Source organism: Ambystoma mexicanum, chromosome 2q (assembly GCF_040938575.1).
Source record: "Ambystoma mexicanum isolate Mex_15411 chromosome 2q, UKY_AmexF1_1, whole genome shotgun sequence".
In the NCBI taxonomy this organism is placed as follows: Eukaryota; Metazoa; Chordata; class Amphibia; order Caudata; family Ambystomatidae; genus Ambystoma; species Ambystoma mexicanum.
In genome coordinates this window covers 387,629,419-387,654,790 of record NC_090924.1, presented here as the reverse complement: position 1 = coordinate 387,654,790, position 25,372 = coordinate 387,629,419, and positions in this window count along the sequence as shown.

Here is a 25,372-nt window from a genome sequence, read left to right as displayed (position 1 = left end):
AGAGCCATTAAAAACTTTGCTTGTCCGATATACTGCCGAATCAAAGCATTTCCTATCTAACATCAGGAAATACAACTCATGCATCCAAATGACAATGTTCGGCGCAGGAATCGTAACAGTTCAATTCATGCCAACTTGCGTTGGCAATCACCATCAACAAAGCTCAAGGCCAATCTTTAAAACTGTGCGGTTTAGATTTAGACACGGATTGCTTCTCATATGCCAATTATATGTTGCGTGTTCTACAGTCGGCAAACCAGACAATCTCCATATCTGCACAGACAATGGAACAACTAAAAATATTCTATACCAACAAGCATTGTGAAATTAAACATATTAGAAATGTGTGATTTCTCTTTTCTTTCTTTTCCATTTAACCAGACTGAGCCACAGCAACACGTGGCTGGGGACAGCTAATGAAAAATAAAACATGGAGTTGGGACAAGTCAGAAGATAGGAAGGATCTGATGAGATTGAGATTATGTAGAGAAGTATCCTTCTGGTACTCCACTTTAATGGAAATTAGAACATTCTTGAAGACATTTACCTCTCAGGACATGAGGATATGGTACATGGAATTCCAACTAAATTGTTTGCCAACCTCGGAGGTCATGGGACCCGAAACTGGGAATTATAAAAGAAATGAGAACATGTAGATTATGTGAAATGAACTGTCTAGAGAGTATCATGTTGTGTTGAAATGCCCATCATTAAGACTGCAGATATCCTCTGTAATTGCAGATAATGTATGGGAAAGGTTAATGAATGGCATACAACTTTATTTAATTGCCACTTTGGTATGATTCTTAAAAGGCATTTTGAAGGAATAAGAACTAGTAGCAAGACAAGCTATTGACATTTTAACTACAGTTGTTTTGATGAACGGATCATACTGTATATAATATTTAATTGATGCTTTTTCACAGATGTTTATTGTAGGATGATTATAATTGTATGCATTTTTTTATGGATTATTCTATTTCTGTATTTTATGCGTAATGAATTGTGTACATTTTGATAGAAACCAAATACACAAATTAAAAAAAGTAAACAAAAAAAATAAAACATGGAATAACAAAAATCTAGAACCTGCAGCCGTGTCCTCTTACCCCTTACAAAGTCAGCCAGAACCCAAACACACCCCGCAGAGTGTATCCACATCCTCAACTGCCCCATGTGGCAAATAAGCCCTCAGTGTGATAGTGACATACTTGAAGGATGCAAGCAATGGAAATGAATGCCTCCAAATAACGTCCTGATCCACACCTTGTGGGATGACTTGATCAAAGTTCCTCTCATTATGCATTTTTCAAAACATAATCCCCCTTCTCCTGCAAGATACCTGTGTCTATTTCTCTGTTTGTGCTACTTTCTGCAACTGCTAGGTTGGCTTTAATAAATGCGCACCTGATAAAGTGACTCTCAACCACAGAGTGACAGAGACATAGGGATCATTCTGAGTTTTCCAGAATTCCGCTGGTTATTCTGATGGGATACCGGCAAACTGACCCTATCCTTTCTGCCGCCTGATATCCTGGATATCCACCTGATTACTGGGATATGCTAGGTGGCGGAAATGCTGCTAAATCCCCATTCCATAGTACTCCTTGGAGGGGATACTTTCAATTAGCAGCACCAGTAATTGCAGCCTTTGTTTGCCAGTCTGGGCCTAAATTACTGGCAACTAGGGCCTGGTGGTAAGTCATTGCCCTCACCGGCAAACTCGTGTTTCCCCGGTCTGGTAAAATTCCTGGTACCAGAATTATTGGCAACCCATTACCTTTGTAACCCATCATGATGGTTACTCGCTGAAAGGGGTTTTATTGCTGTACTAGCTGTCCATGGCCACGCGTTGCTGTGGCTCAGTCTGGTTAAATGAAAAAAAAAGAAAAGAGAAAGCACACGTTTCTAATATGTTTAATTTCACAATGCTTGTGGGTATACAATATTTTTTGTTGTTCCATTGTCTGTGCAGATATAGAGATTGTCTGGTTTGCTGACTGTAGAACACGCAACATACAATTGTGCATGTGAGAAGCAATCCGTGTCTAGATCTAAACCGCACAATTGTAAAGATTGGCCTTGAGCTTTGTTGATGGTGATTGCCAACGCAAGTTGGCGTGAATTGTAATGTTACGATTCCTGCGGCGAACGACGTAATTTGGAAGCATGAGTTGTATTTCCTGATGTTAGTTAGGAAATGCTTTGATTCAGTGGTATATCCAGCAAGCAAAGTTTAAATGGCTCTGGTGGTCCTCCAAGTTGAGGCAGTTTAATTTTCCCAGCGGCACAACACATTCATTCCGTTTCTCCATTAAATTTCAGAGACTTGCAATAAGGACACACTTTAGTCATAGTGCCGATGAGAACATGCCGGCTCAAAATATAATCATCAGCTGGGTTGTATCGGAATGCAAGGTGATTGTAATCACGTGATTGCTGAGCACAGAGTTGTGTTTGACGCTGATTTGCTGTTTCTCGTTGACGTCTTTTTGCCACTCTCAGCCTGTCATGTTCATTCTGTTGAGAATGAAGCAGATTTGAAGCTGCAGAACACGATTGCCGTGCTCGCAACCGTTCATCCTGAAGTCTGCCTGCATATCGCTCTGCTGCTTCCTCGGCACGTATTTGAGCCATTCTAAATCGGAAACATTGAAATGGAATCATAAAATATTTAGTATAGCGTGTGTTTCTTTAACATCCACCAGATGGCGATGTTTTTCAGAAAAAGCATGAAAATGTTTAGTATAGCGTGTGTTGCTTTTACGTCCAACAGATGGTGCTGTTTTTCAAAAAAAGCATTTTTTTACCTGTCACAGGTGTGACATCTATGTATGGTAGGTATATATAAAAACATGGGTGTATTTGAATGCAAAGTTGTGTCAAAATTTCAGAGCAATTGGTGAAGAACTTTCGGAGATTTAAGATTCGTAAAATATTTAGTATAGCGTGTGTTGCTTTTATGTCCACCAGATTGCACTTTTTTTCCGAAAAGAATGAAAATGTTTAGTATAGCTTGTGTTGCTTTTACGTCCAATGGATGGTGCTGTTTTTCAGAAAAAAACATGTTTTTACCTGTCACAGGTGTGACATCTATATATGGTAGGTATATAAAACGTCCACGTATTCGAATGCAACGTTGTGTCAAAATGTCAAAGCAATCGGTGAAGACCTTTCGTAGATTTAAGATTTTGAACGAACAAACATTTACATTTTTATTTATATAGATAGACACTGGCTAACACCAGTTGTGACCTATGGGGTTGAAGCCATTAACTTGGAAAATCTATCTTGGCATGCAAAAATAGAGGGATTCTTTTGGCGTAACATCCTGCCTATGCCCCCTCATGCCCGATTCAATATATCAGAGTCGAGCTAGATCTTCAGTCCCTTAAGGCTATTCTGATGCAACAGCGAGGTCTTTTGCTACTAAAAGCCAAGTGTGAACCTCAGAGTGAACTATTGTGCATGATTGGTTCTAATGTGATTAAATTGAAAATGTATAACAGTACAAATATATTTGACAACACCTGCCGTACTTTATTCACAGAATTGGATTGGAATATTGAGAAGAATTGTTGTGGCCACTATAATTCTGTGAAATCTGCATTTATATATAAATTGCGGAGGAACGATTGGGAGGCCAAATTCCCCTGAACGTATGAATTGCATAACTGTAAGTACATTCAAGGAATGGTGTATTCCTATTTACGTCCTCAACTATATTTGATGCACTGTCCAGATCCATCAATACGCAAGTTTCAATTGCTAATGAGAACTAACCAACTTCCGATATGAGAGATTCGTGTCACCCAATGGAAGTTGCCCATTGAACGGCGCCATTGTCATATGTGTAACAATATCGAGGCATCAGAAACACTGAGACATGCTATGACTAGTTGTCCTAGATTGCACACTGTGTACTATCTGAACTCTGGCCGGTATGTTCATGATTGGTCATTTATTGCATCTGACCATTTTTGGCAATATTGTATGCATTTGTATTCTGAAGCTTTTGTAATTGAACTATATCGGGTACGGTCTAAAGCCATAGTAATCTTCGACGGAAATAGTGTTCATTAGTTAGGCTGATAGTTTCTATGAAATCTGTAGCATAAGGTGAAGTTATGAATGAAATGTCATTTGATTGTCTGTTTACATATGTTTTATGAGATATGAAATGTTCTATTGTATATGTAATATATATGTGATCTTTTATTGCTTGCTGTTCTTGAATGATTATAGTTGTATACGTTCTGTGAACTAAAAAAAACGAATAAATACATACGTAAAATAAAGTATTGGCAATTTTAGCAGCAATTTTTGTGGACCGGGGTCACTGTAATGTTAGAGTGAACCAGAGAGACAGAGTACAGAGTGATAGAAAGAATGAGTGAACGAGACAGATAGGGACAGAGAGAAAGCATGAGAGAGGAAATGGAGGTCATAGGAATGCGTCCATTTGTAATGCTTGTTTAAGGGAGGCCCGTTGAGTACTCTGATGGTCATGAAAATGTGGCAGGAGAGCAAAGACAACAGGGCTTTGCAAACAACGGAAGGATCAGAGGCAAGGGTCACCTTTGCTAATGATTTTTGCAGTCAATCTAAATAACTTTATTTTCAGCACAAGGCCATAAAAGCCTGCATGTGCATTAAGGTGCAAGTTAATTCTGCTTGTTAAACTTAAGGTGCTTTTCATAAGGTATCATTCTGGCTGGGGCATTAGTTATTCAGTCAACATCCAACACAAATATCCACTAAAGCCCCGTCGTATTGAATTGGCATTATTCAGCAGGTAATTTCAGAAATAATTATATACACATTAAAAGTAAATTTAAATATAGTAAAAAGATAGGATCCTAAAAGTAGTGAGAGTGAACTCGATGCCCCAAAATAAAATGATTTCCAATCTAAATAATGGGCCTCATTACGACCCAGGCGGTAAGGGTTTTACGGCGGCGTAAACAGCGCCGACCCTTACCGCCTGATTCCGAGGTCCCTTAGCGCCATGGAGGATTTAACACCTGCTTTTAGCAGGTGTTAAAATCCATGGCGCTAAGGGACCTTGTTGTTAATTACGCCACCGTAATTTACGGTGGCGTAATTAACGCCTTCCCCACTCCCATTATGCCCTATGGGGCAAAAATGGGAATGGGGAAGGGTAAATGGGGATTGGGGACTAACCGCCCCACCAACCTCAGAATGGGGCGGTAAGTCCGCCAACCACCATGGCGTAAACGTAGTTTACGTCATGGTGGTAAAGGTACGACCCAGGCGGTAACTTACCGCCTGGGTCGTAATGAGGCCCAATGATTTTGCAGAAGAATTCCAACATCATCTCCAGTAACAGGACACAGGTTCCTTCTGCATTACCAGACCAGATGGATTCATAGCTAGTAGTACTTTTACACATGTTAAAGCATCCACTACTGAGCGTAAGCCCTCCCTTTGTAATAACGGTGTTAAGAGCCGTGATCTTACACGTTTCAATGGTTCACACACAAATAAGAAATGCACAATCATTTCCTCTCCCAAATTACACGAAAGGCAATGACCATCCACATCATTTTTCCGAGATTTGTTGAAAGCAGCACATTTGAATGTCCCTGTCCTAAAGCTAACAAATGAGGCCTGTGCATACGATGGCCAAATTCTAGCTTGCATGCTAAATAGCTGGGTCCCAATTTTAACATGCCTGCGTCTTCCACCATTGTACTCCTAATTAAGGCAATTGCTTTATCCTTGAGCCTAGATGTAGCGCCCTTAACAAGGGATTGTGGGTCCGCCCCGTAACGATAATTCATCAAGGTTATATAGTACCTTTTTCAGGTGGTCAAGCCAGGGAATAATGTTATCCCCTTCTAAGGCCAGGACATGTGACATTGCGTCCCGCTATTTCTCGAGACCTTCTATGATCTTCATGGCCTTGTGGATAACCCCACCCTCTCAGTGCTGCCACAACAGCATAGGTGCATTTTTAAGTGTGCGGGATACAGTTGCTACCCATGTGCTCTTGCATTATTTTCACCTTAATATCTGTTGCTGCCTACATGGGGATTTGTGCTCAAATAAGTGCAGGCTACACGCATTGCCAATTTAAATCAAATACACGAGTGCATATAGGCAATGAAGTGTTATTTTAATGCATTCTAAACAAGAAATGAATCAGATGCAGCTTAGTTTGAGTGTCTCTGTGCCGAGGTATGCCCCTCTCTACAGAAAACAGAGAGTATACATGTATTCTCATGCATGTGTAATATAATGAGATCACATCAATGTAATATTGCATAGGCACGCAGCTTACCATCATGTTAATGCTTTATTTCTAACTGTATGGAAATATGTGTTCATAATGGCACTGCAGAATCATAATCCGGACAATTTAGAAACAATATATGAAGTACTATGTTATTATTTGATATATATGTTTCATTTAAACATGCCCTTTAGTATGACGGCTTCGGATTAGTTGCACAACAAGTTATATCTACACGCACATATATAACGCTCTGGGTTTCAAAAATGGCTGCGTAACATTATGCTGTGTTAGTTGATGTTAAATGACTGTTGACTTGCAATTCCCCTTTGAGGCTCCACAGGGAATTGTGGGATTGGCTGTCATGGATGATGTCAAACAGAGTCAGGGGCCGGTGAGAAAATCAGGACTGTGCGGGATCTTGACGGAAGCCAGCTGTCTTGCCTTTGGAAGGCAGTGACGGAATGGCTCCCACTACCCTCGGTGTGGATGTTAATATGGATGAGGACAGCAGAACTAATGACCCTGAAATTCAAGTTTCATTGAATGTGGTAACGGGTAGGAGCAGGCGGTGGTACGGTGCTCAAATTAATTATCCAGGGAGTGTTCCCTCGATTGGAAACATGATGGGTGGGGACAATGAGGGGTGATGCCATTATCTATTAGATGTTCAGCCATCTTGAAGTGGAATTGCCAATGAATAGGGTATAGGGTACATTAGCTATAACAAAGGGATTACAAAGGGTACACTTTCTCTGACAGCCATTTCTTCAGGGAATTTAAAGCGGGTTGAAATACGTGAGGCTGATTTGTTTATTGAATGCACCGTACATTCCTTCCCAGAGTTGATGGGGTTTGATGAGAAACGCCTATGAAGATTTGATTAGCAAGGGGGTACGATACCTGAGTACTGAAAAATGAGGGCCAGAGGTGTGTGGTTTCTTTGCGTCACGCTCTTGGAAGGAGTGCACACGTACGGAATGAGGGGTTGATGGCTACGTGTAAGGTGGATGACGCTGGTCGGAGACATGTCTCCCTGTTATCCTACCCACTTACAAAGGAATTCAAGGGTTTTTAATTTTAATAGCTTTTTGAATACTCAAATGTTGGAGAATTTTAAGGGCCATGAGTTTATATTTTTACAGGAAACATGGCTCATTGTATCTCAGAGTAATGGTTTTATGTTATTTATTAGAAAAGCGAGAAACCGAAATACAGGACGACTGTCAGGGGCATATTAACTGTCATTAAAAATAACTTGGTACAATGCCAAGGGAGGTAAAGGTGAACTCGGATTCAGTGTTGGTGGTTTGTTATGTTCCGGCCATGGAAGGTTTGGCATAGATGGTCCCTTTCCCGACTTAGGTGATCGGTCTATGACTAGAACCGTTACGTACGGTCTAGTCTTCTTCCAAAATGGCCGCCTCCAGGCAGCGTTTCTATAACAACGCACTGAAACCTACGTTCAGTGCGTTGTATCGCTTTCACTTCCTGTTTTGGCTTCGGTACTCTTGTTCGAGTTGCCAGCTGTTCACTCTTGGTCCTGGTCCTGCTTGTGGGAGTTTTCTCAGGCTTCCGCCCCTCCTCACTCCGCCCGGCATCTTTCCTGGCCTTCTTCCTTCGCTCCCACTCTCTCTCATCCGGCTTCGGTTGAGTGCTCTCCTTCTGCTCGCCTCCGGCTTTTCCTTCTGCTCGCCTCCGGCTCCCACTTTCATCTCTGTTCGGGCCGCAGGATTCCTTTCCTTTCCTGTGCCTCTGCACTCACTAAAGCCTCTCTAGGCGTTCATCCTAATACCTCGCTCTGTTCTGTCTTCCTCTTCTTTCTGCCTTTCCCTATTACCTTCCACGGAGCTTCCCCCTGAAAATTGGATATTTCTACGGTCTACAGTATCTCAACCGCCGGTTCGATCAAGCCCCACGTTCTGCCTGTGTGCTTCAGGGTTTTTTGGTGCCGCAGAAGCTTTTTCCCTGGATACTCGGACGGGCTTACTGGGGGTCCCTCTTGGCAGGGAGTTCCCCAGTTGGCAAGGTGGCCTCCAGTGGAGCCCGTCCCTACCTCCATGATAAGAAGGTAAAGGGCCAAGGAAAAAAGACCCAGACGGCTACTACTAGAGGAAGTAGAGCGACCTCACGAACTTTGAACACATCTTCAGGAACCTCAGGTGAGGAGGGGTCATGGGAGAGAGACCTAGCCGTTAGCAATCTTGACATGGTTAGAGTGGAATGATTAGTAGAGGGAACTGCAGGACTTATGTTATTGGTTAACTTTTATTGTAAACCGATACTCAAGATGGATACAGAAATAAGGAAAGAGTTGGATGTAATCTTCCTAGACTGTGTGGCCAGGTTTCCCTCTGCCCCTTTAATTTGAGCAAGTTATTTTAATGTTAAATGTCCAGATGTTTGTTTAGTTAGAGGATAAGCATTTCTACCCTGCCGCTTCTTCTGGGGGAGGTAATGGGTCTTCCCTCTTTGGGGGGTGCAATTTAGGAGGATTAGGGTGGGCTAGATTCATGGGGAAGTGGAATCAGTTTAGGTTGAATGGAAATGTTGGTAATGATTGCTCAATGAAGGCGACCTGGCTTGGACCTTTTTCTAGTTCAACAATAGATTTCATTTTTGTGTCACGACTGGTTAAAGACAGTGGTCGAAGTTGCTAAAAAAAGTAGTGGAACTATGTTCCATACTGGCCTGCACCACTCGCCACAAACCCCATTGATGCACCCCCTCCCATGCACAATACAAACCCCAGAACACATGCACCTGATGTTTAAGGGAACATCCAATGCAGTGCACTGAAAGTGCAAGTTTCAACGTCTTCCTACACCTTTATTTTAAAACGAAACCGTTCCGGAACTGTTTTTTTTTAAAATAAAAGTATAGGAACGGTAAAACCTATTTAAAAGAAGTAGAGGCGCACCACTCCAGAACACTCCCGCCCACTTCGACCACTGGTTAAAGAGTATTTCTTATTTTGAAGTTTGCCAAAACGCCAAAGGTTACATGCAATATTAGTGCTGAAGTTTTGGGTAAAAGGAGCGGCTATTCAAATGTGTTTTCTAAATTACCAGCCGATGCAACCCTTAGGGAGTCCTCATGTGAAATTTGGCAATACAATTTTTAAGGGATTGGTTGTAAAATTATCAAATTACATTTGTTTTATGTGGGTTGGGCGGAGTTTCAAGTAGCTCCATTAAGGACAATGCGGGTCATTACGAGTTTGTCAGTACATGGTAAAAGTGGCGGTGACAGAATAACTGCCACCTTTAACATACTGCTGAATCACGAGTATGCAGTAATACCTTAGATGGTAATATGTGACGTGTCATGGGTTTGGTGGGCCTTCACTTGCTGACATGGACTATCATGGCACACATGGGTGCCTCTCATGTATCCATATGTTGGCATTCATGTTTCACCTACAGTGCATGTGCATTACTACATTTCCCTGCCTACCCTGGCACATGTGTGTATTCATTGGGCATTTGCTGTGATTGCCAAGTGTTAGCCCTTTCCCTTGCCCATTGTGCACATCTCTGCTGGGGGACGCATGTTTTTGGCCACTGCATTCTCATGTGCGTGGGGTCAAATAGACTTACTGCCATCAGAGTGGGTCCCTGCTCAAGCCTCTGTACTCTCAATCCTCACTTTGCCCTCCATGTGGTGGATGGAGCTGGCCTTCTTCTCCCAAGGCATGAGGTTGAAGTGTCCCACTGTGCCACCTCCTGTGGCAGCACTCTCCCTCTTGTGTTGTGCAATCAAGCTGCGGACCCTTCCCTTTAAATCGTCCCAATGCTGTGGCACTCATTTCCACCACAGGGCACGGTGCCCACTGCAGTCACTCTAGCCATAGCATCTGCCCATAGGGCCTTCTTCCTCTGTACAAAGGTCTTACTCTGCCTGCTCCCAAAGAGATCCTCTGCATGCTGCACAAATGCATCAGCCAATGTAGTGAGCTCAGCTTCCGTGAACTTGGGCTTCCACAGGCGAAGTTCTTGGAGGTGTGCCTTTTGCTTGACTTGTGAAATGTTACTTCCCCAAGTATGGTGACTAGATGGCACAAGAAAATTGGAGATTCGAAGTAGATTGAGTTTTTAAATTTAAAGGTGGAGGCCACTGTGCTTCCCATTCTAATGGTGATGTTATTTATGCCAGTGCTAATAGAGTTGGCGGTGATACCGGATTCAGTAGTACTGCCGGTGGTGATACTGGTGGTGGTAAAACCACTGGCGGTGCTACCACCTCGATATGCCAGCAGTAACAGTGCTTGGGCTTGTAAGGATATTTGGCGTGTTACACCACAGAGTACAGCACTACTGCACAGGTAGCATTTTTTTTTTTATGCAGCACCACCACATGGGTGTGGTGCATTGCTATATGTGTTGCCAGAGTGACATGGACATATAAGTAAAGACAGGCAATTCAGTCAAAAACGAATTTTACATACAAGATGCAAATCTATTTTTACAGTTAAAAGCACACGTGCACATTCAAAAATGCACACTATTTTTCACCTGAAATTCCTATGGTGCAAGAAACCCTTTTGAAAATTAATAACTAACCTTATTAATAACTAACCTGACTAATAAAACTGCATTTCACATAACCCACTAATAAAAATGTGTCTCCACTGCAGAATTAGGCCTACTCTGAAAGTGAACTTTTAAATGAACATTCATTTTTTTCTTTTTCTCTGCTGCTCTGTCCACATAACTACAGGAAGCAAAGGGCTCGAAGGAACAGGAAATCAGTTGGTTACAAATGGTTACTGTAGAAATGAGCCATTGTGTAGTGAGGGAGGAGATAGCATGATTGATTCTGATTGGAGCAGCGTCATAGCAAGTATCATGCTAGAGGCAGTGATTAGAGTTTTGCTGGGGAAGCTTGAGGAGAGGGGGAGGACAATCGAGATTTGGCAGAGCTGGGAGAAGGACCTGTTTCCTGGCTGAAGCATTCCTGCTGCAAAAGCTGAGAATTCCAGGCAATAACCCCGGTTTGAGAACGAAAGACGCTTGTTTTCACTGGGGTTAATCTTCAAGGGAGCCAAATTCAGAAAGAGAACAGCCGGAGAAAACTCATGCTGAACAGATAAGGTAATTACAGAAGTGTGGGGGCTGAGTGTGTACGAGAATATTCAGTCAGTGTAGGAAAGGAGATTCCTGTGCTTTACTCACGTGTTTAATGTTGCAAATTGAGTTCTTGTCTCCGCCACTCTCTTTTCAGTGTATCACAGATAATGCTGTTACTGTGCTATTTTATTTATTTCTGTAAAGAGTGAGATCGTGTTTAAATGCAACTTTTATAATACACAAAAATATTTGAAAGCAGAAGGGTGGTGTGTTTTATATTTACCAATACAGTGCTGATGATGTGGGGAGATGTTTAGACAGTGCAATTGTGATTTTCAAGGTAGCTAAACATCAAACTTGGCTGCAGCCGTGTGCACAATGTAATTCAGTATGAGCAATTATAACTAACTGTGTGTGTTGTAGTTTGTCGGAGGTCTATGAGTCGGCAAAAAGGGAGGCCCGGGACATAGTTCACTACCGTATATAAGATAGCGAAAATACCACATGATAGCTCGCTGCCGTAGATAAGACAGAGAGAAATTGCCCATGGTGGCACACTAAAAATGAAAATGTGGTGTTCTTGAAATGCAAGCCTGAGGTCTCTCTAGTGATTACACGAAAATTCTAAACAAAAATAAGGGGTTCTGGATATTAGGGCCACAAGTAAAACAAGGGAATTATGCTCACCAAAATACCACCAATCACGCATACCAACCACGCATACCAAATACGCATGTCTGTGTGCTGAAATAATGCATGTCCACTGTATTATTGTTGTACATGGCCCAATCTGAATACAAGGAGTGATTGTTGCTAAGTTATTTTTCGGCGGTAAGAAAATACCGTCAGGCCCAAATCTCCACAAAATACCCTACAGGCTGTATTACTGCCTGTTCTGTTTTAAAACAATGATACCTACAGACAGTGTTACCGTTTCCGCCATGTCATAATACAGCATTAATCTAGCCAATCATCCCAGCAATAATGATAACACCACCAGGGTGCAATTACCGCTGTATTTCCAACAAACTTTTAATGACCTTCAATGTGTTAGTGTGGGCCGACATTTTGATGAAACTCTACATTCAGGCTACACAAAATGTGTGGTTTCCAGAGTCATGGCCATATTCAATTGTGGTCCCTATTTTTAAATGGAATTCGGACCTCTGCCAGCAATTGTAGACCTATTTCATTAATTGACTCCTCAGTTAAAATACTGGCTAGTTTTGTTACAAGATTTGACTAGTTGGATGAAAGCTACTCGAGATTACACCTGTTCCAAGCTGGCTTTAGAAAGGGGATAGGAACTTCCTTAAGTGGTCTCACACTTTCTTTGATTTTGGGAAGTAGATGAATTGGTAGTAGGAAGCCCTTTATTGGCCAGTTTGGACATGACTTCCACACTTGATACAGTGGATAGGCAAAGGTTTGGGGAAAAATTGAAGCAACTGGGCTATACCAGCTGTCCTGTTAAACATGCTCCTGCTGTTACACTCTAACAATAAACTTAAAGTTAGGTTGAACTCGGAAGGTTTGCTATTCCGGGATATAAGGGTGGAAGTAGGACTTAGACAAGGGTGTGTGTTCCCCCACCTTTTTTTAATGTGTATGTCTCTGATTTTCAGCAGGAATTTAGGGTGGTTTCTTGCTTTCCTCCAAAACTTGGTTCTTTAGAAGTAGGCTGGATCGCTTATGCCGCCAACTTTATTTTACTTGATGTAACAACAATAGGGTTGCAAACCCCAGAAAATCGTATATTATGGCAACAAATACATCAGTCTACAAAAGGAATTGTGACTGGTTACAAGCGGTAACAGGAAAGAGGAGGTGGACAATGTTATTTACCTGGGATTTATTTTTGCAACTAAAAGGCAGGCATCACCTGTGGAAGAAAACTGAAGGCAATGGTGGAGGTCTTTATGGTACAAAGGAAGTATTGCCACTGGAAATGTTGTTTTTACTCACTGTTACTTCTGTTTGAATTGTTTAGGGCCAAGGTTTCTCTTGCCAATATGTACGGACTTGAGCTGTTTCCCAAAAGTCTGAGAAAGTGGTTGCATTCTATGGAAGGAAAACTATTGGTGCAGTTTTGAAGTTGCTTCAGTGAGTCTCCATTGGGGTATTTAGTCCTTGTGTCCTGTGGCATACACTCAAAGCAAATAAATTACCCCTATGTTGTAAAATAAGAGGAGGGGTAGGGCGCAATCTGTTATTTTCCCGAATTGGCAATTGATTCATCTGATAAAACTATTAATGAGTTTAAAGGGTGCCTAGAGTCTCTTGATGGGATGACATTACATAGGGAGATTTTCAATAAGGCTATGGCTGGGCACAAGGGCCTAGTACCCCAAGAGTATGTTTGCAAGGCCCCTTCAAGGGACATTAGGACCTGACTCTTACGTTTTAGACTGAACGGTCTAAGTACTTTGCAGGTGGTCGGGCCACGGATAGGTTTAATGGATCCCTGTCGGGCTTGAAGATTATGTAAAAAGGACGAGCAAAAGATATTGCAACACTTAATTTTGAAGAAACCCTGCTGGGAAGACATATGTTTTTATTTTATTCATTCTACACAGACACCCTCCGCTGTCTCTTCAGATACTTTGTTCAGAAAGCAGTTATTTTATTTGTATTCCTAAAAGAAATGTTACCACAATTGGGCGACATTTCTGCCCAAAACTAAACTGTTACGTTTGGAGAACAAATGTTCTATGCATTTTGTATGACTATTTGTTTAAGGGGTTGTCGTGTGAGTCTTGAAAGAGTTTTCTACCAGATGTATTTACTTTTAACAAAATATATGGTTATATGTGTTATTGAGTTTAATGCTGGGTATTGATAAGATATGTATGTGTGTGTAGAAGCTGCTATTTGTATGATCTGTGTTTATATATGAACGAATTCTGTGAAAGGTGTTAATGTAAACTCATTAAATAGATACATACATAATAAAATGTCATAAGTATTATAATTAATGCACAATTGTTTTATATAGCAAAGATATTGGCTATATTATATTGGACAGATGTGGGCCGTTTTAATAGGACATTGCCGGAGGGCACTCTAGGTTTGCACCCAAACCAAATATTGCACGAGTTCTATTATATATTATTTCAATAAATGTTTGCACTTGTGTCATTTTGTCCTGGGCAAAAACGATACTAGGCCAGTGCATGGGAAAAATAAATGGGGCATTTACACATATGCAAACCACATTTGTACATGGGAAATACAGTTGTGCCAGTGCAAATTTATTTGAACTGTATTTACTCTACTGCTAATGATATTGCGTGTGTGTGAACACATTTTGGGCGTGCACAAACATACAGTAATTCTATCCTTTAAGAATGTTTTAATAAGGTTTTCTGCAGCAATCAAAAGCTTCTCCTATTTTTCTGTATCTATTGTGTGTAGTTAGTATCTATGTTAGTAAGTACACACATTCTTGATTTTTCACTGCCTAGTAATCGATTTACATGTGATAAACTATCCTCTCTCTGCACCTTGAATTGTCGCTCACTTGCCGTTCCGAAGTATTGCATAAATACTGGCGATTAATCGTCTATTCGATGTCTGTGCTGGCCTGATGTCTGCTAAATATCTTGAATGAATCAATACAAAAGGGAGTTGGGACAGGGGATGGCAATAAAACCCACACTGTATTTTTGCTGTAAGCCACCATCTTGTATATGTGCCAGAACATCAGCATCAGAGGAAGCATTACATAGTCTAAATAGTGTTCTTTCTGCAGTAATTGTGTCACAAGAAAAGGTGAAGTCGTGTTGTTGGGGACATTCTTTAAATGAGTGAGTCCTTGAATAGCAAGAATGGTAAGGCATCTGCCCATACATTGATGTATAGTGTCACAACTGTTATTTTTACATCAGTGCTACAAAGATCGGGACTGCACAAAGCTCTGCTCACCTATCTGGGCTTATCTATAAAACACCTGCCTCACAGGGACATCATTTCACCAAAATGCCAGGGGTAGTGGAAGTGACATCACACAACCCTTGACCTCTGTTCTCATCACAGGAAGTGATGTCATTTGACCCCAACCCCAAGTGACATCATGGGAAGTGATGGTGCATGACCTTTCACCCCTTGTCAAAACAGGAAGTGGCATCACATTGCATTGTTCCTCAGTACTCAGTAGAAAAATATGTTTATGATATCACTGTAATATGATATACATTTCATGCAAGAATGGATCACCATATGTAGCGTTAGCATCATTGTGTATAGGCCCATATTACCAAATATCTGTGAATGTAACCAGATTTCCAACACAACACTTTGGACTACTGTACATCACTCAGGCTAAACTGTAAACAGACAGAGCGTCTCAAAGAGGCCTAAACCCCAAAGTGCAGACATTCAGTGCCTGCCAAATGTCTGGCCACAGAATGGAAACAGCGACTGACCAACACAAGTCCAACCAGAAAAACGATGGTCTGAAGGGTTGCCAGTGGTTATGAATGATTTGAAACCTTCCAGCCATCACTCTTCTGTTTTGATTATTTGGTAAGTAACCCACATTTCTTTTGGAGTGGGGATATGTTGAAAATATATTGCAGGACACAGTAATTGCAGTTTGTGTTTTATTTTAAAATGTAAGCAGCAGCTCCACGACATCACTCCTAGAAAAACCTGCTTAGCCTAGAGACCTACGCTACTCCTCAGTTCTAACGCCCAATGAGGCTGGAACATTTCTGGGGATGCTTGTGGTCTCGTGCAGAAGGGTTGTGACCTAGAAGTTCTGGCTGGACTGCTGCTTTTGGCGTGGTAGCAAGTATGATTTGCAGTATTTAACATGTTGTAGTTGCTTGGGACAGGCTGAAAAACGATGGGCAGAGATTTGGCAGTGGTTATGAGGGATTTGCAAAAACCATAAAGCCATCTCCTTTCTGTTTTGCCTATTTGTTAAGTAACCCACAGTTTTCTTTGTTAAATCAGATATAGAGGGGTAGGATGTGGTAGCAATAATTGCAGGTTTTTTATTTTAAAATGTAAACAGCAGCAGCAGCTCCATGATATCACCCCATGATATCACCCCTACAAAAGGCAAATTTTATTATTTTATGTGGTCCTTTATATTTTCCTTAATGACAGCCTCCTCAAGCTTTTAAGCCCTGGTACAGGAACTAAACTCAGGTTGCACTGCATTCTCTTGTTCCCAAAGCAAGTGGGTTGCCCCTGAGCTATCCTTCCCAATATATATATATATTTTTGCTGGAGGAAGAAGCAGATGGTTTACTTCAAAGGCAGAGGGCAACTTCATGTAAATTAATTATCTAACCTTGTTTCCATCTAATATGTGCCTGTGATGCAGGTCTGGCAGATCTGGGTCAGGTCACACAGTGCCCAGGCAGGATTGGTGGCAGAGGCCACTGGGGCACGCCCCTCTCGTGCTTATGCTGTTTTGTCACTGAGTACTGAATGCTGCTCTTTCCCATTCTCAGCTAGGTAGACTTAGCCTCCCGGAGGCGTCATTTGTGGGTCGCCAGGGGTCACAACTCAGACCCCTGAAGTCTCCCTTGCTACCTCTGTTGTCTCCTCTGCAACCCCTAAAAAAAAGTAAAACTTTGTTTTCCTTTTTTTTAGTGCAAGCTCCTGTGCTCTGGCCAGCGCCATGTGGCTCTTTGCTTCTGGAGGGGCTTCTTTCTTGTCCAGTCCTCTTAAAAAAAAAAAAAAACAGGGGTTCCACAAGTTTAACACTTTCAGCAGTGCCCCTAAATAAGAAAGAATAGGAATAATAAATCATTTTCTTTCTGGAATTCTATACTCTAATTGCTAAACTCATTAAAGGTTTATTTCAGAGGGTGAGTCACCGATGTAGTATGTTCTTAAACACCTCAACTCAGCCTTTCATTCTTATTAAGCCGATAAATGAGTACCATCACAAGTTGGCTGATACAATATATATATTCTTTCTATATAAAGCGCTTATGTGTGAGTGCTACATAAGAACACCTCATTATCATTTGGCCATGGACGTCTGCTTGCATTCACAGTAATTTGGTAAAATGTGCCTATACACACTGATTTTAACGATGCATATGGTGATCTTTTTCTTGTATCAAATGTATATCACATTATAGTAATATCCTAACCATATTTTTCATAGTGTATTTAGGAACAATGCTATGGTTGTGTTCCATCGCTTCCCATGATATCACTTTAGGTGGGGTCAAATGACATCACGTCCTGTGATGTCATCAGAGGTAAAGGGCCATGTGATGTCACTTCCGCTGCCCCTGGAATTTTGGTGAAATGACGTCCCTGTAGCCGCCATACCCTTCCTGTTGCTACATTACTGGGTATGAGCTGCACAGACAGCCCTACCTCTGAACCCAACCATTCAGGCATTCTTCACTAATGTACTGCCAACCTGTTAGTGATGGCGGCTTCATGGTTTTTCCTGCATCCCTGTTATTTCTCCAGATAACGAGTTCTAGATTCCAGGTGAAAAGCAGAGGCACATTTAGCTGCATTTTCAACTGCCTTTTTCCGGTGCAACACAGATATCTGCTCCTTGCACCGCCTCTTTGTCCAGTGGAGCAGAGCTCACAAAGACAGGTGTAGGGGTAGCAGAGGAGAGTCAGGGGTAGCAACTGTTACCCCTGGCAGTCCCTGCTGCCTCTACATTTGAGAGTGAGTCTCTACTGCACTGTGTACGTTAGTTCTTTGTTCATGTAATCTCTTTGGTAAACCAGTAGCATTGAAAAAGAAATGCATTTCCACCAACCATTGTATTGTGCAGTATGCACAGAGATTCTCTGTGACAGAAAGACTGCGACCAGGTTACCGTAAACCACAAAGAATCCACATCAAAGCATACATTTAAAATCCAAACAGTCAAAAAAAGGCAGGATAAATGCAATCACACTGAAACCACTAACTATGCCACCTGATGAGTCCATTTTTCACAGAGGAGCTTCTTAGGTTGAAAAGATGTGACTAGAAACCTGCACTGAATGAAAACATTAACTAACGATCTAGAGCTGGTACCTGCTGTGGGGGCAGATTTGTTTTAATAAACATTTCAACCTTGTCTCGTGATTATGTTATTGTTGTTTATAAAGTGTGTATTACATCCTTTTTGTCTTTATAAACTCGTTCCTTTCAGCTAATATGTGTGCAGTGAATGGTATAAAGAAGTTATATGAAATATACCAGTGTTTCTCTATGACCATCTATCTTTCGTATCCATTGTGTTTCATTATTGGAGAATGCGAGTCACTAAATAGCTATCTGCAGTGGCGGCCCACAACTGTGGGTGGGGGGCACCACCCACCTGGCCTGAGCCAAAGGCCACCACCTTGCGTGAGTGACAGGCAGAACAGTCCCCTTTGTCCTTTATTTTCAAAGGGGACTGTGCTGCCTGCCTCTCTTTAGAGGTGCATCCCCCGCTACGCAATGTATATATATATATATATATATATATATATATATATATATATATATATATATATATATATATATTTCTCTTGTTGCAGAGACATTGGCCTCCGCAACAAACATAGCAGTAAATAATGGGAGGCAGATGGGCATCGGAAGACTGGCCCCACCGTCACTCATTATTATGACAGCAAAAAAGACATGCTGCCTGACAAGAGAGGAGCCTCTCCTGTCAGTCAGCATGTTCACGATGCGTAGACCCGCAATGTGAGCATTCTGACTGACAGTCGAGGCATCCTCTGGTAGCTTGTCTATGTGCCCAGAGGAGGGGAGGGCCATCCGGTCCGTCCAGTGGCTGTGCAGGGGCATGTGGATGCATGCAGGCAAGGTACATGTTTTTTTTTTGTATGTGTGCATGTATGCATATACCAATTGTATGCAAGTGTGTATGTATTTTCATGTTTGCTGTATGTGAATGGTGTGTATTTGTCAGCTCCTACTCCTAAATGTAGGGGCCCAGCACAGCCCACCACAGTACTGTGCATCCAGAGGAAAGCAAGAATGGTAAGTAAGTGTTATTACATGGATAGGCTGGCCTACATTGAATGTAAGCCAATCTATCCACATAAGAAAACACTAATCTTTGATTTACCCATGATGAACAATGACTGTCCTTCAAGGGTAAAGCACACATGATTTGGCTAGACACCTACATTCATTGTAGGCCAGTCTATCAAACTATTAAAACTTGACTTTGCTTTACACTGGATGCACATGCACTCTGAGTCAAGGGTAATGCAAAAATGGTAATTGAAGTCGTATTACGCGGATGGGCTGGCCTATATTCAATGCAGAACAACTTATCCTCTTGTTAACACTTATCTTTTGTTTAGTCATTGTTAGAATGGATTTTTAAACTCTGGCCTGGTGTACATATGTTTAGGAGGCCACCCTTGTTAGCCGAATGCGGGGCACGTCTGGGAAGATAGCCAGACTAACTCACTTTACCTTTGAGAGTGGTTAAGGCAAAGTCCCAAGAGGAAGGAGAGTGATAATGCGTCTCTAATGAGCACACAGAGTGAAACACTGAGAATTACAATCAGACAGTGATATACAAAAATATATACTATTTATTATAGGCTCAACAGTAACACACATGAATTATGAAATGCAGTAGTTAAATACCACACAAGCAATGCAATATGTGTATTATTTACATTCACTGGAGTCAGTGCGAGAAAGTTGATAACTCCACCGATACCTGCAAATGAAAAGAGTCAATAACTTTTATAGCACAGACAACCTTCAGAGATGGCAACCCTAACTTTATGAGTCCAGGCCTTAGATGAATGGAGCCTTGTGCTCAATGTTCGATGCACATGTAAAAGCATCCGGTTGTGTGTAAAATCCACAAAGTACTTCTTAGGATGCAGAAAAAACTAGGGGAAGCATTCTGAAGGGGTGAAACTGGTTCCAAAACTAGGCTGAGGATCTGCTATGGTGAACAAAGTTGTTTCCGACTTTCAGAAGCTTTAGGGAGAGGATACTACCCAAGCCAAAGAGAAGCCCAAAATAATCTTCAATGAGCAAATGCATTTGGATGAAGAAAGGGACACTGGTAAGTGACTTTACTACTCACCGCCCTTAGCTCAGTTTTGGTCCAGACTTGGCAGGTCTTGAGGTGGTCATCAGAGGTTTGATTTCCCACGCTTTGTTCGGTGTCCAGGTGCACAGATGCTGCGGGTGCAGACACAGGTCCGATATGGGAAGGGAGCTGCATTTCTTGATTCAGATGAAGAACAAAGAAAACACAGATGAAGCATGTCTCAGGGTAGGTACAGGAAGGAACACGAGAGTACCGCCTTCAGTGTCTGTCACTGTAGCAGAGGGGCACGCAACTCTCGCAGTGAGATGCAGTCTCCTCTTTTGCGACCCAAAGTTGTTGTGACAGTGTCATTTGGTCGATGGGTGCTTTGTTGGATATGCTGGGATTCCTAAAAGTCTTGGGTTGAAACTCAAAATGGTCACGCTCCATTGCAGCAACCAAGGATTGAGCTGGACAATCCACTGGATGGCTCAGGGACGCTTCCAAAGGTGCTCACTTGCAGGATTACCAGGAGGCATCGATCGTGATTGGTCCCAACATTCCAAGGGTTCAAAGCACCTTCACAGGTTTTCTGAGATCAAGCACAAAGCAGAAGGCTTCACTGCAATGTGTAAAGTTCAGGTCAGATTCAGAAATGAAAAGGAAGACGTTTGGGCAGTCTGTAGAAATGGTGGGAAAGTACTAAAAGAAAAATCTTTCCTAACACTCATGATGCACAATTACTGTCCATCAAGGGTAAGGCAAACATGATTTGGCTAGACTGGTCTCCATTTAGGTGCACCATACTAACATAATTTACATAAGGCGCCATATCCTCTGCCACGCCAGACTTTAAAAGGCTCCTTTGTGCTGGCGCAGCAGCAGCCTTGGCACTCTATGTAAAATAAAATGCTCCCACATGTTGGTGCTCCAGTGGCACCTTGCATCGGTGAAAATTCCCCCAGACCCCTGTGGGAGGAGTTTTTCATTTACTTTGGACATGACTGCCAAGCCAGCATGGGGGTGCAGCTTTTCTATTACATTGGGTGCCACTGCCAAGCCATCTCGGGGGAGCCTTTCAAGGGCCCTGCCGAGCTGACGTGGTGTAGGCACCCTATTTAAACAAAAAGTGCACTGCACTCGTGCTAATGGCAGGCACTCCAGCATGGGAATAAGGAGCGTCAATTTGAATAGGGCATAGCTGCCATGCCAGCACGGGACAGCCTTTGAAAGGCTCCTTGGAGCTGTCATGGTGGCGGCACCCTATTTAGGTGAACAGCTCTCCATTCCAGTGCTGGAGGGGGAAGCTTTTGGTTTTAATAGGGATCTGCTGGCACCCTAGTACGGGCTGTCTTTGAACGGCTACTCCGAGCTGACATGGTGGAGACCCCCTATACAAGTGAAAAGCTCCCTGATCTTTGGTTGGAGAGGGGAGGTTTTCACTGAAATTAAATAACCTATAGGCTCCCCCTTCTCCTTGGTGACAGAGGAGGGAAGGACTGAAGGTTGTGGCCAAACCTGGCATTTTGCTAAAAAGCAATTAGCAATTTGGGAAAATAAGAACATCATAAATTCTCAAAATGCTGTTTGCTTCTTTGCAAAATGCATGTTTCATATTTAAATGTGGGCATTCTTAGTAAGAATGCCACCATTTTTAAATTTAAAACATGTTTGTGATAGTGATTCAACAAGAAAAACTTTGTAATGCGTAATGCAAGTTGGAATCTGCTGTTTTCTTTGGTCACAATGCTCACCCTAGCAAAGAAATATCTGTAAATTGCAAGACATATACTCCAGTTTGGACATCTCTTGAACAGGATGTGATGCTGGCTGTTTCTGCATTCAGTCTTGTGCCAAGTGTTCTGAAGTAAATCTGGGAGTTTTCTGGGTCAGCTCTGTTTCAGGACAGAAAAACAACCCTTGCCGGAAGCTTTCCTTTTACATAGGGTGCTTCCCTGAGCTGGCACATCGATGAAGACAGCCTCAATTTTTTTTTTAAGGGAGCCTGGTTGACCTTTTTGAAAGTTTGTCATTATAGGGATAGGCTATTTATATTGACTAGGCAGGCTTTTGTTGTCTGCCGCTGTATGCTTTCTGCTGCTACCATATTAATGAATGTTTAAATATAAATACTCTGCTCTCTCAGGTGAGAAATCTGATAAGATTTTGGTATTACCCCTGTCCCATCGGAAGCCCAGGCCTTAGCACTCACACATCAAGGCGAAGGACTGCCTTCTTCCTGTAGCCTTCTCAAAGTGGGAGGCTTAGGCCCTCCCAAAGTAGTGATTGGTACCACCCTATTTAAGGTAATAGCCCCCAGCTCCCATTCTGGCACTGGGGGCACCAAATGTTGTTTCGCCCAGGGCGCTGCCAGAGCTAAGGTTGCCCCTGTCTACATTGAATGTAGCCCAGTCTATAAACGTAATAGCACTTTTCTTCGCTTTACACTTGATGCACAGAAAGTTACTATGGCAAGTGTTATTACCCATAGATGTCAACCTTTCACAGTGGGCTTGAGGAAGTGTATAAGTATATTTCCCCTATTATTTCTGATCATTAGATTTGTGATTAGTTTGAAAAACACACATGTCATCTTACTTGCATCACTCAGCTAAAGTGTGCAGTGCATTCATTGTACGTTTGAGTCACCCTTTGATTGGTAATTAGCAGTGATGGGGATTGCACTGGTGTGCCTTGTGATCTTGGGCAAAACTGTTCTGGGAGTGTGCTTTCTGGTGAGTCAGAAGAAGGACACAGACTCTCTGAGGACATGGTGTCTGATATTTTATTAAAGTAGAATTATAATGCCTAACTTTCCCTATCACTATTGACGATCACTAACTATATTACTAACTAATGTGCTACTCAGTCATTCATGAACGTCCAAAGAAATATGTCTGCTCTTCAAAACTACTCTACTACAACATGCCAAGCTTTCCATGCATCACTTCATCATCTTTGTGAGTCCAGCATTAACTAAGGTGCTTACATCCCTTGTTGCCTTCATGAACCTATAGTCTTGGTTAGGTAAAGGAATACATCACAAGTTGTGATCTGTAATTTGGCCATTTTCAATTAGCCTTGTTTTATTTCTTTTATACTTTTTTGTGTGTATATAAATATATATAGCATTGAACCAAGATTTACTTTTTACTTGGGGTACTATACTCTTTGAATGCAAAACATTGATTGAATAGACATTAGTGCAAAAACATAGTGTTAAACAACATAGGTACATTTAGCCAAGAGACATTGTGGACAGCTGGAGAATCAACGTTTCAGTGAGCACTTTTATGTAACCAACATTTCATTAGTCATTTTTCATTTCATCAAGAATATATTGTGACCAATCCCTGGTCGCCTTCACTATTATTAGTGTTAAACGTGGCTGGATTCTAAGGGATTTATAGTATTCTTCTACACTTGACATTTCGGCTAGGGGTGTCTGCTCCTTCATCTGGGCCTTGGATTGGTTGGCTCTGTGGTGAGACAAAGGTGATTTTGTGTGAGATGTAGGATTATTTAGCGTGTTTTTGGAGTGCAGCACCACTGCATGGGATCAAGGTATTGCTATGATGCAATTGTTTCAAGCCATGTGTTGCCAGTGTAACATATGGACATGTAAATGGAGACAGAATACACAGGTAAAAAACAAACAATTTTCTCATTTAAAAGCACAATTTGTTGTTTCTCTTTTCTCACCTGAAACGCCTCTGTTGAAGGAGACACATTAGATAATTAATGAACTAATACACCTAACGAATACTAATCACTAATAATAATCAAATAACATCATAATGTGTTCTTCAGTGCAAAATGAGGTAGAAAAGACAGGCTCATTTTAAATGTGCATCCAGATTTTTCTCTATTTTCTCTGTGCTTTTCATGGTCCTTGCTCAGGAAACAAAACTCGAATAAGCAGGAAATCAGTTTTGTTACAGTTGCTTACTGTAAAAGTAAGCCATTGTTTATAGAAGGAGGGTATGACATGATAGAATCTTATTGGGTGCACGTCACCTGAGGGGTTGTAACAGAGCTTTCCTGTAGAATCTCGGGGAAGGAGAGAGTTAGTGGACATTTTGCATAGCTTGGGTGAAGACTTGGCTGGAGTGGCGGGGTAGTTTTCTGATTGAGAAGCAGGTCCCAGTGCACTGCTGAACAGACTGGAGATTCCAGTCAATAAGCACCGGCTTGAGAGATTGCAGATCAGAACTGCATGTCCTCGCTGGGGTGCTTTAAGAGGGAGCCCTGAGCCATTTCAAGAAAGCGACCAGCCCGGAGACCTCGCGTGCTGACCAAGCTACAATTTGCCGGTAATTATCCTGCAGAGTGATGTGTGTGTGTGTGAGAAATCTATTCTGGCAGAGTAGAAGAGGGAATTCCTGTGTTTAATTAACATAATGTAATGTTGTAAATTGAATGTTCTCTTGCCGTATTTCTTTTCATTTTGTTACAGATAATGTAAAGTGAATATCTCTGCTGCTGTGCAATTTCCATTTATTGCTGTAAAAGGGGTAAGATGGTGTTGAAATGCAATTGTTTATAATACACAGAAATATATGAAAGCAGACGTGTAGTGTGTTTTTGTTTTTTTTCTCTTTTCTTAGTGCATCTACCATTATAGCACTGGTAATCTGGGGAAGATTTTTAGGCAGTGCATTTGTCATTTTTCATGTAGATAAAACAACAGAAAGAATAAGGTAGCTAAAATAAGACTTGGCAGTAAAATAGCTGTGAGCACTGTTCCACTCAGCGTATATATGCGTGTGGCTTCTGAATGGGACATAATGAAATAGCCTGCTAGAGGTACATGAGTCAGCAGAGAGACGGGCCTCTGGAATAGTTTCACTAATGTAAATAAATTAGTGATAAAACCACATGTTAGTTCGCTGTTGTAGATAAATCAGTGATAACAGCCCTAGGTGGCACTCCATATGAAAATGTGGTGTTACTGAAATGTAGGCCTGAGGTCTCTCTAGTGATCACACGAACAATCTAAACAAAAATAAGGGGTTCTGGATATTGGGGTGACAAATAAAACAAAGGAATTATGCTCACCAA